Below are 12,494 nucleotides of genomic sequence, written 5' to 3' on the forward strand. Positions count from 1 at the left end.
TTTAGCAATATACATTTCCCCCATAGTACTGCTTTTAGCCACATCCTACAAAATCTGAAACGTTGTGATTTCAATTTCATTCAGTTCAAAGTACTCTCTAATTTCCTCTTTGAGTTCTTCTTGACCAACAGGTTATTTAGAAGTGTCCAGTTGCTTGGGGATTTTTAAAAAGCCTTTCTGTTGTTTATTCTAATTCAATTCCATTGTAATCAGAGAGCATAATCTCTTAAAATTTTTTGAGAGTTCTTTATGGGTAGGAAAATGGTCTATCTTGGTAAACATTCTGTGTACAATTTTGCTGTTGTTGAGTGGAGTGTTCTATAAATGTTGATTAGGTTGATTTGTTATATAGTGTCGTTCAGTCTTCCATCTTTATTGAGTTTCAGTCACTTGTTCTATCAGTTATTGAGAGAGGAATAAATATTGACAGTTCTGAATGTATTAGGGATTTTCCTGTTTCTTCTTGCAGTTCTTTCAGTCTTTGTTTCCCTTTCATTTTGAAGCTCTGTTACTGAGCACATAAGCATTTAGGACTGTTGTGTCTTCCTCATAAACTGTTCCTTTTGTCATTATGAAATGTCTTTCTTTATCCTTGGTGATAATCTTTGTTCCAAAATCTACTTTCTTATTAATATAACCACTCTTCCTTTATTTTGATTAGTGTTAACATTTTCTCCTATCCTTTTACTATTGATTTATTTCTGTCTTTATATTTAAAGAGCATCAATTGTAGGTAGCATATAGTTGGGTTTTGCTTATTTTTGTCAATGTGATAAACTATGACTTTTTTTTTGTACAATTAACAATTTACATCTTTATTGGAGTATAATTGCTTTACAATGGTGTGTTAGTTTCTGCTTTATAACAAAGTGAATCAGTTATACATATACATATGTTCCCATATCTCTTCCCTCTTGTGTCTCCCTCCCTCCCACCCTCCCTATCCCACCCATCCAGGCGGTCACAAAGCACCGAGCTGATCTCCCTGTGCTATGCGGCTGCTTCCCACTAGCTATCTACCTTACGTTTGGTAGTGTATATATGTCCATGTCTCTCTCTCGCTTTGTCACAGCTTACCCTTCCCCCCCCCCATATCCTCAAGTCCATTCTCAAGTAGGTCTGTGTCTTTATTCCTGTCTTACCCTTAGGTTCTTCATGACATTTTTTTTTCTTACATTCCATATATATGTGTTAGCATACGGTATTTGTCTTTCTCTTTCTGACTTACTTCACTCTGTATGACAGACTCTAGGTCCATCCACCTCATTACAAATAGCTCAATTTCGTTTCCTTTTATGGCTGAGTAATATTCCATTGTATATATGTGCCACACCTTCTTTACCCATTCATCCGATGATGGACACTCAGGTTGTTTCCATCTCTGGGCTATTGTAAATAGAGCTGCAATGAACATTTTGGTACATGGCTCTTTTTGAATTATGGTTTTCTCAGGGTATATGCCCAGTCGTGGGATTGCTGGGTCATATGGTAGTTCTATTTGTAGTTTTTTAAGGAAACTCCATACTGTTCTCCACAGTGGCTGTATCAATTCACATTCCCACCAACAGTGCAAGAGGGTTCCCTTTTCTCCACACCCTCTCCAGCAGTCATTGTTTGTAGATTTTTTGATGATGGCCATTCTGACTGGTGTGAGATGATATCTCATTGTAGTTTTGATTTGCATTTCGCTAATGATTAATGAAGTTGAGCATTCTTTCATGTGTTCGTTGGCAGTCTGTATATCTTCTTTGGAGAAATGTCTATTTAGGTCTTCTGCCCATTTTTGGATTGGGTTGTTTTTTTTTTTGATATTGAGCTGCATGAGCTGCTTGTATATTTTGGAGATTAATCCTTTGTCAGTTGCTTCATTTGCAAATATATTCTCCCATTCTGAGGGCTGTTTTTTGGTCTTGTTTATGGTTTCCTTTGCTGTGCAAAAGCTTTGAAGTTTCATTAGGTCCCATTTGTTTATTTTTGTTTTTATTTCCATTTCTCTGGGAGGTGGGTCAGAAAGGATCTTGCTGTGATTTATGTCATAGAGTGTTCTGCCTATATTTTCCTCTAAGAGTTTGATAGTTTCTGGCCTTACATTTAGGTCTTTAATCCATTTTGAGATTATTTTTGTGTATGGTATTAGGAGTGATCTAATCTCATACTTTTACATGTACCTGTCCAGTTTTCCCAGCACCACTTATTGAAGAGGCTGTCCTTTCTCCACTGTACACTCCTGCCTTCTTTATCAAAGATAAGGTGACCATATGTGTGTGGGCTTATCTGTGGGCTTTCTATCCTGTTCCATTGATCTATATTTCTGTTTTTGTGCCAGTACCATACTGTCTTGATTACTGTAACTTTGTAGTATAGTCTGAAGTCAGGGAGCCTGATTCCTCCAGCTCCGTTTTTCGTTCTCAAGATTGCTTTGGCTATTCGGGGTCTTTTGTGTTTCCATACAAATTGTGAAATTTTTTGTTCTAGATCTGTGAAAAATGCCAGTGGTAGTTTGATAGGGATTGCTTGAATCTGTAGATTGCTTTGGGTAGTAGAGTCATTTTCACAATGTTGATTCTTCCAATCCAAGAACATGGTATATCTCTCCATCTATTTGTATCATCTTTAATTTCTTTCATCAGTGTCTTATAATTTTCTGCATACAGGTCTTTTGTCTCTTTAGGTAGGTTTATTCCTAGATATTTTATTCTTTTTGTTACAATAGTAAATGGGAGTGTTTTCTTGATTTCACTTTCAGATTTTTCATCATTAGTGTATAGGAATGCCAGAGATTTCAGTGCATTAATTTTGTATCCTGCTACTTTACCAAATTCATTGATTAGCTCTAGTAGTTTTCTGCTAGCATCTTTAGGATTCTCTATGTATAGTATCATGTCATCTGCAAACAGTGTCAGCTTTACTTCTTCTTTTCCGATTTGGATTCCTTTTATTTCCTTTTCTTCTCTGATTGCTGTGGCTAAAACTTCCAAAACTATGTTGAATAAGAGTGGTGAGAGTGGGCAACCTTGTCTTGTTCCTGATCTTAGTGGAAATGCTTTCAGTTTTTCACCATTGAGGACGATGTTGGCTGTGGGTTTGTCATATATGGCCTTTATAATGTTGAGGAAAGTTCCCTCTATGCCTACTTTCTGCAGGGATTTTATCATAAGTGGGTGTTGAATTTTGTCAAAAGATTTCTCTGCATCTATTGAGATGATCATATGGTTTTTCTCCTTCAATTTGTTAATATGGTTTATCCCATTGATTGTTTTGCGTATATTGAAGAATCCTTGCATTCCTGGGATAAACCCCACTTGATCATGGTGTATGATCCTTTTAATGTGCTGTTGGATTCTGTTTGCTAGTATTTTGTTGCGGATTTTTGCATCTATGTTCATCAGCGATATTGGCCTGTAGTTTTCTTTCTTTGTGACAGCCTTTTCTGGTTTTGGTATCAAGGTGATGGTGGCCTCGTAGAATGAGTTTGGGAATGTTCCTCCCTCTGCTATATTTTGGAAGAGTTTGAGAAGGATAGGTGTTAGCACTTCTCTAAATGTTTGATAGAATTCGCCTGTGAAACCATCTGGTCCTGGGCTTTTGTTTCTTGGAAGAATTTTAATCACAGTTTCAATTTCAGTGCTTGTGATTGGTCTGTTCATATTTTCTATTTCTTCCTGATTCAGTCTTGGCAGGTTGTGCATTTCTAAGAATTTGTCCATTTCTTCCAGGTTGTCCATTTTATTGGCATAGAGTTGCTTGTAGTAATATCTCATGATCTTTTGTATTTCTGCAGTGTCAGTTGTTACTTCTCCTTTCTCACTTCTAATTCTATTGATTTGAGTCTTCTCTCTTTTTTTCCTGATGAGTCTGGCTAATGCTTTATCAATTTTGTTTATCTTCTCAAAGAACCAGCTTTTAGTTTTATTGATCTTTGCTATCATTTCCTTCATTTCTTTCTCATTTATTTCTGATCTGATTTTTATGATTTCTTTCCTTCTGCTAACTTTGGGGGTTTTTTGTTCTTCTTTCTCTAATTGCTTTAGGTGCAAGGTTAGGTTGTTTATTCGAGGTGTTTCCTGTTTCTTAACAGGTAGGATTCTATGACTATAAACTTCCCTCTTAGAACTGCTTTTGCTGCATCCCATAGATTTTGGGCCGTCGTGTCTCCATTGTCATTTGTTTCTAGGTATTTTTTAATTTCCTGCTTGATTTATGCAGTGATCACTTCGTTATTAAGTAGTGTATTGTTTAGCCTCCATGTGTTTGTATTTTTTACAGATCTTATCCTGTAATTGATATCTAGTCTCATAGTGTTGTGGTCAGAAAAGATACTTGAAACAATTTCAATTTTCTTAAATTTACCAAGGCTTGACTTGTGACCCAAGATATGATCTATCCTGGAGAATATTCCATGAGCACTGGAGAATAAAGTGTATTGTGTTGTTTTTGGATGGAATGTCCTATAAATATCAATTAAGTCCATCTTGTTTAATGTATCATTTAAAGCTTGTGTTTCCTTATTTATTTTCATTTTGGATGATCTGTCTATTAGTGAAAGTGGGGTGTTAACGTCCCCTACTATGAATGTGTTACTGTCAATTTCCCCTTTTATGGCTGTTAGTATTTGCCTTATGTATTGAGGTGCTCCTATGTTGGGTGCATAAATATTTACAATTGTTATATCTTCTTCTTGGATCGATCCCTTGATCAGTATGTAGTGCCCGTCTTTGTCTCTTCTAATGCTCTTTATTTTAAAGTCTATTTTGTCTGATATGAGAATTGCTACTCCAGCTTTCTTTTGGTTTCCATTTGCATGAAATATCTTTTTCCATCCCCTTACTTTCAGTCTGTATGTGTCTCTAGGTCTGAAGTGGGTCTCTTGTAGACAGAAAATATATGGGTCTTGTTTTTGTATCCAGTCAGCCAATCTGTATCTTTTGGTGGGAGCATTTAGTCCATTTACATTTAAGGTAATTATCGATATGTATGTTCCTATTCCCACTTTCTTAATTGTTTTGGGTTCGTTATTGTAGGTCTTTTCCTTCTCTTGTGTTTCTTGCCTAGAGAAGTTCCTTTAGCAGTTGCTGTAAAGATGGTTTGGTGGTGCTGAACTCTCTCAGCTTTTGCTTGTCTGTAAAGGTTTTAATTTCTCCATCAAATCTGAATGAGATCCTTGCTGGGTGCAGTAATCTTGGTTGCAGGTTTTTCTCCTTCATCACTTTAAATATGTCCTGCCACTCCCTTCTGGCTTGCAGAGTTTCTGCTGAAAGATCAGCTGTTAACCTTATGGGGATTCCCTTGTGTGTTATTTGTTGTCTTTCCCTTGCTGCTTTTAATATGTTTTCTTTGTATTTAATTTTTGACAGTTTGATTAATATGTGTCTTGGCATATTTCTCCTTGGATTTATCCTGTATGGGACTCTCTGTGCTTCCTGGACTTGATTAACTATTTCCTTTCCCATATTAGGGAAGTGTTCAACTATAATCTCTTCAAATATTTTCTCAGTCCCTTTCTTTTTCTTTTCTTCTTCTGGAACCCCTATAATTCGAATGTTGGTGCGTTTAATGTTGTCGCAGAGGTCTCTGAGACTGTCCTCAGTTCTTTTCATTCTTTTTTCTTTATTCTGCTCTGCAGTAGTTATTCCCACTATTTTATCTTCCAGGTCACTTATCTGTTCTTCTGCCTCAGTTATTCTGCTATTGATCCCATCTAGAGTATTATTAATTTCATTTATTGTGTTGTTCATCGTTGGTTGTTTCATCTTTAGGTCTTCTAGGTCCTTGTTAAATGTTTCTTGCATTTTGTCCATTCTATTTCCAAGATTTTGGATCATCTTTACTCTCATTATTCTGAATTCTTTTTCAGGTAGACTGCCTATTTCCTCTTCATTCGTTAGGTCTGGTGGGTTTTTATCTTGCTCCTTCATCTGCTGTGTGTTTTTCTGTCTTCTCATTTTGCTTATCTTACTGTGTTTGGGGTCTCCTTTTTGCAGGCTGCAGGTTCGTAGTTCCTGTTGTTTTTGGTGTCTGTCCCCAGTGGCTAAGGTTGGTTCAGTGGGTTGTGTAGGCTTCCTGGTGGAGGGGACTAGTGCCTGTTTTCTGGTGGGTAAGGCTGGATCTTGTCTTTCTGGTGGGCCGGTCCACGTCTGGTGGTGTGTTTTGGGGTGTCTGTGGACTTATTATGCTTTTAGGCAGTCTCTCTGCTAATGGGTGGTGTTGTGTTCCTGTCTTGCTAGTTGTTTGGCATAGGATGTCCACCACTGTAACTTGCTGGTCGTTGAGTGAAGCTGGGTGCTGGTGTTGAGTTTGAGATCTCTGGGAGATTTTCGCCATTTGATATTATGTGGAGCTGGGAGGTCTCTTGTGGACCAGTGTCCTGAAGTTGGCTCTCCCACCTCAGAGGCACAGCACTGACTCCTGAGTGCAGAACCAAGAGCCTTTCATCCACAGGGCTCAGAATAAAAGGGAGAAAAAGTAGAAAGAATTAGTAGAAGTAGAAAGAAAGAAAGGAGGGAGGGAGTGAGGAAGGAAGGAAGGAGGGAAGGAAGGAAAAAAAGAAAGAAGATAAAGTAAAATAAAATAAAGTAAGATAAAATATAATAAAGTTATTCAAATTAAAAAAAATAATTATTAAGGAAAAAAAAAAGACGGATAGAACCCTGGGACAAATGGTGGAAGCAAAGCTTCTGTTCGTCGCTCAGACAGGACGGGGTTAAAGGAGCCGCTGATTCGGGGGCTCTGGCTCACTCAGGCCGGGGGAGGGAGGGGCATGGAGAGCAGGGCGAGCCTGCGTCGGCAGAGGCTGGCGTGACGTTGCACCAGCCTGAGGCGTGCTGTGCGTTCTCCCGGGGGAGTTGTCCCTGGATCCCAGGACCTTGGCAGTGGCCGGCTGCATAGGCTCCGGGAGGGGAGGTGTGGAGAGTGACCTGTGCTCACACACAGGCTTCTTGGTGGCCGCAGCAACAGCCTTAGTGTCTCATGCTCGTCTCTGGGGTCTGCGCTTTTAGCCACGGCTCGCGCCCATCTCTGGAGCTCCTTTAAGCAGCGCTCTTAATCCCCTCTCCTCGCGCACCAGGAAACAAAGAGGGAAGAAAAAGTCTGTTGCCTCTTCGTCAGGTCCAGACTTTTCCCCAGACTCCCTCTGGCTAGCCGTGGCGCACTAACCCCCTGCAGGCTGTGTTCACACCGCCAGCCCCAGTCCTCTCCCGGCACTCCTACCGAAGCCCAAGCCTCAGCTCCCAGCCCCGCCCGCCCCGGCAGGGGAGCAGACAAGTCTCTCGAGCTGGTGAGTGCTGGTCGGCTCTGATCCTCTGTGTGGGAATCTCTCTGCTTTGCCCTCCGCACCCCGTTGCTGTGCTCTCCTCCGCGGCTCCGAAGCTTCCCCCTCCGCCACCCGCAGTCTCCGCCCGCGAAGGGGCTTCTAGTGTGTGGAAACCTTCTCTCCTTCACAGCTCCCTCCCACTGGTGCAGGTCCTGTCCCTATTCTTTTGTCTCTGTTTATTTTTTTTTCTTTTGCCCTACCCAGGTACGTGGGGGGATTCTTGCCTTTTGGGAAGTCTGAGGTCTTCTGCCAGTGTTCAGTAGGTGTTCCGTAGGAGTTGTTCCATGTGTAGATGTATTTCTGGTGTATCTGTGGGGAGGAAGGTGATCTCCGCGTCTTACTCTTCTGCCATCTTCCCTGAAGCTCTAACCTATGACTTTTAATTGAGGTGTTTAGACCCTTTCCATTTCATGTGATTACTGATCCATTTGGGTTTAAGAGTCATCACCAGTTGTTTTATCAGTTGTCCCATCTATTTTTTGTTCTTTTTATTTGTTTGCTCTTCTTTTGGATTGAGTATTTAATTTCTTCCATTTTCTTTTCTTTGCTATTGGCTTATTAGCTATAACTTTTATCTCTTCTGGTGCTTACTTTAGAGTTGGAGTATTTTTAGCTTACCATAGTGTATCTTCAGTTAATATTATACCACTTCATGTGTAGTATAAAAACCTTAACAATATACTTTTATTTTCCCCTCCCAGACTTTGTGCATACACTCCACATATATTATAAATCTCAGTATGTATTTCTGTTTTTTCTTTGGTCAGATATTTCTTTTTTAAACTTAAAAATAGGAATAAAAGCCTTTTATATTTACCCACATAATTACCATTCCTGGTGCTAGTTTTTCCTTAGTATAGATCCAGATTTCTTTTTTTCTTTGAGAGCTCTTTATTTTGTTTTTAAAAAATAAAATATTGGAGTATAATTGGTTTACATTGTTGTGTTAGTTTCTGCTGTAAAACAAAGTGAATCAGATATACATATACTTATATCCCCATATCTCCTCCCTCTTGCGTATCCCTCCCATCCTCCCTAACCCACCCCTCTAGGTGGTCAAAAGCATGGAGCTGATCTCCCTGTGCTATGTGGCTGCTTCCCACTAGCTATCTGTTTTACATTTGGTAGTGTATACATGTCCATGCCACTCTCTCATTTCATCCTAGCTTACCCTTCCCCCTCCCCATGTCTTCAAGTCCATTCTCTACATCTGCATCTTTATTCCTGTCCTTCCCCTAGGTTCTTCAGAACCATTTTTTTCTTTTTTTAGATTCCATAAATATGTGTTAGCACAGTATTTGTTTTTCTGTTCCTGACTTAATTCACGTTGTATGACAGACTCTGTGTCCATCCACCTCACTACAAATAACTCAATTTCGTTTCTTTTTATGGCTGAGTAATATTCCATTATATATATGTACCACATCTTCTTTATCCATTCATCTGTCAATGGACACTTAGGTTGCTTCCATGTCCTGGCTATTATAAATAGTGCTGTAATGAACATTGTGGTACATGCTTCTTTTTGAATTATGGTTTTCTCAGGGTATATGCCCAGTAGTGGGATTGCTGGGTCATATGGTAGTTCTATTTTTAGTTTTTTAAGGAATCTCCATGCTGTTCTCCATGGTGGCTCTATCAATTTACACTCCCACCAACAGTGCAAGAGGGTTGCCTTTTCTCCACCCTCTCCAGGATTTATTGTTTGTAGATTTTTCGATGATGGCCAATCTGACCAGTGTGAGGTCATTGTAGTTTTCATTTGCCTTTCTCTAATGATTAGTGATGTTGAGCATCATTTCATGTTTTTGTTGGCAATCAGGATATCTTCTTTGGAGAAATGTGTATTTAGATCTTCTGCCCAATTTTGGATTGGGTTGATTGTTATTTTGATACTGAGCTGCATGAGCTGCTTGTATATTTTGGAGACTAATCCTTTGTCAGTTGTTTTGTTTGCAAATAATTTCTCCCATTCTGAGGGTTGTCTTTTCATCTTGTTTATGGTTTCCTTTGCTGTGCAAAACATTTTAAGTTTCATTATGACCCATTAGTTTATTTTTGGTTTTATGTTCATTTCTCTAGGATGTGGGTCAAGAAGGATCTTGCTGTGATTTGTCATAGAGTGTTCTGCCTATCTTTTCCTCTAAGAGTGTAATAGTGTCTGGCCTTACACTTTGGTCTTTAATCCATTTTGAGTTTATTTTTGTATACAGTGTTAGGGAGTGCTCTAATTTCATTCTTTTACATGTAGCTGTCCAGTTTACACAGCATCACTTATTGAAGAGGCTGTCTTTTCTCCATTGTATATTCTTGCCTCCTTTGTCAAAGATAAGGTGACCGTATGTGGGTGGGTTTATCTCTGGGCATTCTATCCTGTTCTATTGATCTATATTTCTGTTTTTCTACCAGTACCATTCTGTCTTGATTACTGTAGCTTTGTAGAATAGTCTGAAGTCAGGGAGCCTGGTTCCTCCAGCTCTGTTTTTCGTTCTCAGTATTGCTTTGGCTATTCGGGGTCTTTGTGTTTCCATAAAAATTGTGAAATTTTTTGTTGTAGTTCTGTGAAAAATGCCATTGGTAGTTTGATAGGGATTGCACTGAATCTGTAGATTGCTTTGCGTAGTATAGTCATTTTCACAATGTTGATTCTTCCAATCCAAGAACATGGTATATCTCTCCATCTGTTTGTATCATCTTTGATTTCTTTCACCAGCATCTTATAATTTTCTGCATACAGGTATTTTGTCTCCATAGGTAGGTTTATTCCTAGGTATTTTATTCTTTTTGTTGCAGTGGTAAATGGGAGTCTTTCCTTAATTTCTCTTTCGGATTTTTCATCATTAATGTATAGGAATGCAAGATATCTGTGCATTAATTTTGTATCCTGCTACTTTACCAAATTCATTGATCAGTTCTAGTACTTTTCTGGTAGCATCTTTAGGATTCTCTATGTATAGTATCATGTCATCTGCAAACAGTGACAGCTTTACTTCTTTTCCAATTTGGATTCCTTTTATTTCTTTTTCTTCTCTGATTGCTGTGGCTAAAACTTCCAAAACTATGTTGAATAAGAGTGGTGAGAGTGGGCAACCTTTTCTGGTTCCTGATCTTAGTGGAAATGGTTTCAGTTTTTCACCTTGAGAATGATGTTGGCTGTGGGTTTGTCATATATGGCCTTTATTATGTTGAGGTACATCCCATCTATGCCTACTTTCCAGAGAGTTTTTTTCATAAACGGGTGTTGAATTTTGTTGAGAGTTTTTTCTGTATCTATTGAGATTATCATATAGTTTTTATCCTCCAATTTGTTAATATAGTGTATCACATTGATTGACCGGCATATATTGAAGAATCCTTGCCTTCCTGGGATAAACCCCACTTGATCATGGTGTATGATCCTTTAAATGTGCTGTTCGATTCTGTTTGCTAGTATTTTGTGATGATTTTTGCATCTATGTTCATCAGTGATATTGGTCTGTAGTTGTTTTTCTTTGTGATACCTTTGTCTGGTTTTGATATCAGGGTGATGGTGGCCTTGTAGAATGAGTTTGAGAATGTTCCTCCCTTGGCTACATTTTGGAAGAGTTTGAGAAGGATAGGTGTTAGCTCTTCTCTAAATGTTTGATAGAATTTGCCTTTGAAGGCATCTGGTGCTGGGCTTCTGTTTACTGGAAGATTTTTAATCACAGTTTCCATTTCAGTGCTTGTGATTGGTCTCTTTATATTTTCTATTTCTTCCTGGTTCAGTCTCAGAAGGTTGTGCTTTTCTAAGAATTTGTCCATTTCTTCCACGTTGTCAATTTTTTCCGCATGTAGTTGCTTGTAGTAATCTCTCATGATCTTTTGTATTCTGCAGTGTCATTGTTATTTCTCTTTTTTCATTTCTAATTCTGTTGATCTGAGTCTTCTCCCTTTTTTTTCTTGATGAGTCTGGCTAATGGTTTATCAATTTTTTTAATCTTCTCAAAGAACCAGGTTTTAGTTTTATTGATCTTTGCTATCATTTCCTTCATTTCTTTTTCATTTATTTCTGATCTGATATTTATGATTTCTTTCCTTCTGCTAACTTTGGGAGTTTTTTGTTCTTCTTTCTCTAATTGCTTTAGGTGTAGGGTTAGGTTGTTTATTTGAGATGTTTCTTGTTTCTCTTTTTTTTGTTTTTTGTTTCTTGAAGTCAGATTGTATTGCTATAAACTTCCCTCTTAGAACTGCTTTTGCTGCATCCCATAGGTTTTTGGGCAGTCGTGTTTTCCTTGTCATTTGTTTCTAGGTATTTTTTGTTTTCCTCTTTGATTTCTTAAGTGATCTCTTTGTTATTTAGCAGCGTATTGTTTAGCCTCCATGTGTTTGTATTTTTTACAGTTTTTTTTTCCTGTAATTGATATCTAGTCTTATAGCGTTGTGGTCAGAAAATAAACTTGATACAATTTTAATTTTCTTAAATTTACCAAGGCTTGATTTGTGACCCAAGATATGATCTATCCTGGAGAATATTCCATAAGCACTGAGAAGAAAGTGTATTCTGTTGTGTTTAGATAGAGTGTCCTATAAATATCAATTAAGTCCATCTTGTTTAATGTGTCTTTTAAAGCTTATGTTTCCTTATTTATTTTTATTTTGGATGATCTGTCCATTGGTGAACGTGGAGTGTTAAAGTCCCCTACTATGATTGTGTTACTGTCAATTTCCCCTTTTATGGCTGTTAGCCATACGAATTCAGGTACTCCTATGTTGGGTGCATAAATATTTACAATTGTTATATCTTCTTGGATTGATCTCTTGATCATTATGTAGTGTCCTTCTTTGTCTCTTGTAGTAGTCTTTATTTTAAAGTGTATTTTGTCTGATATGAGAATTGCTACTGCAGCTTTCTTTTGATTTCCACTTGCATGGAATATCTTTTTCGATCCCCATTTTCAGTCTGTATTTGACCGTAGGTCTGAAGTGGGTCTCTTGTAGACAGCATATATATGTGTTTTGTTTTTGTATCCATTCAGCCAGTCTATGTTTTTTGGTTGGAGCCATTTACATTTAAGGTAATTATCAATATGTATGTTCCTGTTACCATTCCTTAATTGTTTTTGGATTTTTTTTTTGTAGGTCTTTTCCTTCTCTGTGTTTCCTGCCTAGAGAAGTTCCTTTAGCATTTGTTGTAAAGCTGGTTTGGTTATGCTGAACTCTCTTA

The sequence above is a fragment of the Delphinapterus leucas genome, chromosome 5 (assembly GCF_059928025.1).
Source record: "Delphinapterus leucas isolate spDelLeu-1000000601 "Yukka" chromosome 5, BTC_Dleu_Yukka2, whole genome shotgun sequence".
NCBI lineage: Eukaryota > Metazoa > Chordata > Mammalia > Artiodactyla > Monodontidae > Delphinapterus > Delphinapterus leucas.